Below are 4,603 nucleotides of genomic sequence, written 5' to 3'. Positions count from 1 at the left end.
GCCAGCGAGCGCAAGGATTCGCACAAATAAATGTCTAATAGTGCATCAAACCGGGTTCTAGAAGAAGCGTGGACAACCACCGGAGGAAGGTCATTCCACGCAGCCACTACCCAAAATGGAAAAATTTTGTCCAATTAGTGTGCGCGCTCTGAGCTTGAAAACCTTACTACTATGCCCCCGCCACGTGTTTGTTGGGTCAACGATGAAAAACCTGTCTTGCCAAGTTTTGTTCCGACTGGGCATAAGTAAGAATTAGGTCTCCTCGGAGGCGACGGTACTCCGGGGGAAAGAGATCAAGCATCGTGAGACGCGTTTCGTAGTCTACGGATTTGAGGCCGGCAACCATTCTCGTAGCGGCTAGCTGGACACGCTCTGTGAGGGTGACATCTTTTGTACATCCTGAGTAGACAACTTGGTTGGCGTACTCCAGGAGCGGTCTGACGTAGGCCCCATAGAGTATTTGGAAGTCCATGCGAGTAATATGGGAAAAGATGCATAGGATCATCCACAAAATGGCGAATGCCTTTTGGGCCGATTTCTCATGCTGCAGTGAGAAGGACAAGTTTGAGGAGACCCAGATGCACAGATCCTTTTTGGCATCAATCCTCATGAGGTTTTCCGGTCCTTTCTCACCATGCATGACAAAGGCATTCGCTGAGTCCCCTCGAAATGACATACGGACGCACTTTTCGTCATTTAGATGAAGGTGCCAGTCCAACGACCAGTGCTCTGCAGCGTCTACATCCGTTTGGAGTGCACTAGAATTGGAACTCCAGGATTTGAAGTCATCCGCAAAAGTAGACATGGATGTGCAAGGACATCTGGGAGGTTGTTGACGTAGGTCAGAAACAGTAGTGGCCCCAGGACGGAGCCTTGAGGGATTCTGATGGTGACCAGCGCTGGAGAAGAGTAGGTCGAGCACATTCTCACTCGGAATGATCTGTCTGATAGAAGCGCCTTTACCCAGCGAAGGATTTTTCCTTGAAGACTCCAGTTTGTGGAGCAGCGGGATGTATGGGACCCCATCAAATGCTTTGGAGAAGTCGAAAAATATGGCATCCGACATGAGTCCTTCGTCCTTGGCCCGGGTTAAACTGTCCCTAAACACGAGCATATTTGTCACGCAAGAGCGGTGTGGGAGAAATTCGTGTTGAGCTGGAGATATCAGATTGCTGGAAGTAAGGTGATTTAGGATAGCTCGCTTCAAAACGCGTTCCATCACCTTGCACGGCACGCTAGTGAGGCTTATGGGCCTGTATTTGCCAGGCGACAGTCGGTCACCAGTTTTGTAGATTGGCGTAACAGTTGCTTCCTTCCAAGTAGAGAGAAGGCGTCCTTCGTCAAGCGAATGACGAAACAGAAGGCGTAAGTGATTTTCCAGTGTGAAGGGCGTTTCCTTCAGGATCTTTGGATGGACCTCTTCTGGCCCAAATGCGCAGAATGGGTTGATCTTGTGCAAGAGTTGACGAATGTCCTACACCGTGAAGACCAAATCGGTTAGAGGCTGTTCGTAGTACCGCCTTGACAAGAGTGGATGTGATGAGGACGCTGGGGCTGAGTATAGACAAGTATAGTGTTCTATGCAAATATTAGATACCACTGTTGAGTCACTCGTCGGTTCTCAGCTTCTGTCTCTCAATGAGGACGCGGATGTTTTGTTTCTGCGATGCTGTCTCATATATTTGAACAAGGCGTTTTTTTCGAGCGAGGTCAAGAATGGTGGCTTGTTTTCGTATGTTCCATCTGCGGATTTCTGATTTACAGCGGTTCCGCATTTTACGAAATGCCAGCTCACCTTCTGTATCCTCTGTAGTTAAATTTTTGAAAAACATTTAGGCCTTTTTCCAGAAGTCATCGAATCCTTTTAGGCAGTCTGCCGTCCTCCGAGTGCGAGCTGGTTTTTTGGGACGAACATCGCATCAGCCTCGTGAACTGTCTGGAAAATGGTCCTATATAATTCATCCGCTGGAGCTGGTCCCAGTGTGACTGGTTCAAGAGAGATGCGCACTCATGAAAAGTCTGCACGGTAGAAGCCTCGAAACAACGTTTGAGGATTTCAGGCTCAATAGTAGGTGAAATCAAAGGTCAGCACACGGTGGTCGCTATGTCCCAATGGAGCTTTGATCGTTACCTGACAAACGAGGTGTCTTCCGTTAGTGATGACCAAATCCAGGAGGGATGGTATTTGGCCTGCGCGGTATCTGGTGGATGCAACGACATGTTGAGTCAAAGAGCTCTGCTGAACGAGTTCAATCAGTGCCGCTGAAAAAAGTCCGCTTGGTCCGACGCGCTGGAGCTCCATCCAAGAGGCCTTTGGTGCGTTGAAATCACCCACCAGCAGGAAGTGAGTTAAGTGGTAGTTGGAGGATGGTTGCTCAAGGGTTTTTTTATGAGGAATCGGTCATCTTCAGTGTGACCCGAGGGGCTACGGTAGACCACGCCGAGAGGGAGAGAATCAGACCCGCGCAGCGGGATTTGGATCCACAGTGAACTATTTGGTTTGGTGGCAGAACAAGCAGACGGATCACTGAAGCGGCCACAGTTGCGAAGTTCCTGCACAAATCAAGCGGACTGAACCCGTCTTGTGGATAACACGCTTGTCTGGAGAATATTGGAGATATAGTGAACTGCGGGCAAGCCATCAGACTGGGTATTGTTGTCCCGGAACCGTCATCGCGCCGCCGTACTTGGGTTCGTGAACAGCACGCACATGAACAACTTGGATAAACCGTTTGTGGTTGTCATTGTAGTTAGGATATTCTTGGGTCCATCAGGGGTTCACAGTAGTTCACTGCTGTCATTCAAACGAGGAATTGGTCATCCTCAGGGGGACTCGAATGGCTACGGTAGACTACACCGAGAAGGAGAAAATCGGACCTGCGCAGCGGGAGTCGGACCCACAGCGCATCGCAAAATGGTGTGGGAGTGGTCTCAGAGAAGACAACTGGGATTGGAAGGGTCACATGTAATTAGAGGGCCCTCTATCGTTTTGAGTCATCTCGGAAAATAGAGTAAACGTCTATCGAGATCTCCGCGTCAAAGACATCTGGTGTGAGCCAGGTCCTTGTGGGTGCGATTATTGAAGGTTGTTCAAGGCAAGCTGACACCTAACATCGCCGAGTTTGCTGAAAAGGCCGAGGCAGTTTGTGGGCAAGCACTCAAGCACGGTCTCTTCTGCCTCCGAGGGTGAGGAGCCGAAAGTTGAGTGACTAGGTTGGTTAGCAGACTTAATAGTTGTGCGCCGGGTTTGAGTCCAAGGCTCCAAAGGGGCTCCTGAGGCAATGTCGTCTGCCTCCTGTCTTCGCGGTTTTTGGAGGTGTTTTTCGCTTGCGAGNGTTGTTTGTGCGCCGGGTTTGAGTCCAAGGCTCTAAAGGGGCTCCTGAGGCAATGTCGTCTGCCTCCTGTCTTCGCGGTTTTTGGAGGTGTTTTTCGCTTGCGAGGTTTTTTCATTCAGTGAGAGCCCGGTTTGCTCGATTTTTCAGCTTTAGGGGGCGGAGATTTTCCCCCACAACTTCTTTATGTAAACAGCAACACGAGCCTTGTCCTTCCCAAACTATTTTTCTTTGTAATCCGGCCATTAGGGCGGTATCTCCGGTAGCCGATGCGTGCTGAGAACGTTTACAACCTCAAACTGGCACTAAAGCCGCTCCTTTCCAAATATTTCTCTTGATCATCTAAAGTTCGTTGTATATTTGGCCTGCCAGTCTGGCCTCTGTATTCTCTTTCTGTATCCACATCCATCTACCCAAATTATATAAAACGCATCCGCATCGCCGTATCCTCCGTCCATCGCATCTTCCCTCTATACCAACAACAGGTTTAGTATACCTTCAGTGTGTCCTCAGGTTTCATATGGGTACACCTTGCAATAGTCAGTTAGCATTGCCTCAAACTTTCCTTCTTCCCAGCCGGTAATAATTCCTCACCAGCCTATTACTCCCAGTTAGCTGTCATAATTTGAATAGTTTTGTGTAGTTCACACCGCCCTAACCCACAGAGATTACTCATTGCCTTTTCGAAAAACATTCTTAGGTTTCGAATTTCCAAATGCAGTTTCACATTTTTTCCTAACTTCGATAAGTGTCTTTTATATGTAATACAGTATAAAACAGGTAGGCGGATCCCGGTAAGCATTTTAGTTATCACCCTGGGGCGTATATACCATAATTGATGTAGATAGCCGTGACACATATTGCTACCGGTGAAAAGAAGGCCTTCGCTACGGAGTTATTTATTCGGAAATGCCAACTGACCGGTTACAGACCATTAAACAGGGGACCAAAACTCTAATCTGCATCTTGGTTACAAAAACTGGACACAGATATTCTACCGAAGGAGTCATCCTAGAGATTCATTGCCGCCTCTCATTCGTCGGTCAACTCCAAGCAAATGTTACAAAGTGACCCCACGAATTCCGCAACACAATTCCCTTTTTCAATCGATGCAAAGCGAAATTCTACGAACAACACATACTACTCGCGTGCCTTCCAAATCAGTAGTGTCACCGTTACACGCCTCCACCCCTTAAAGTTCGTTCGCATGCCATCGATTTTCATTTTGCCTCCGTCAGGTCGGCTTCGGCAGCGGGTCTATTCGGCCGCTC

Source organism: Opisthorchis viverrini (genome assembly GCF_000715545.1).
Source record: "Opisthorchis viverrini unplaced genomic scaffold opera_v5_38, whole genome shotgun sequence".
Classification (NCBI taxonomy): domain Eukaryota; kingdom Metazoa; phylum Platyhelminthes; class Trematoda; order Opisthorchiida; family Opisthorchiidae; genus Opisthorchis; species Opisthorchis viverrini.
This window is presented reverse-complemented; position numbering follows the sequence as displayed.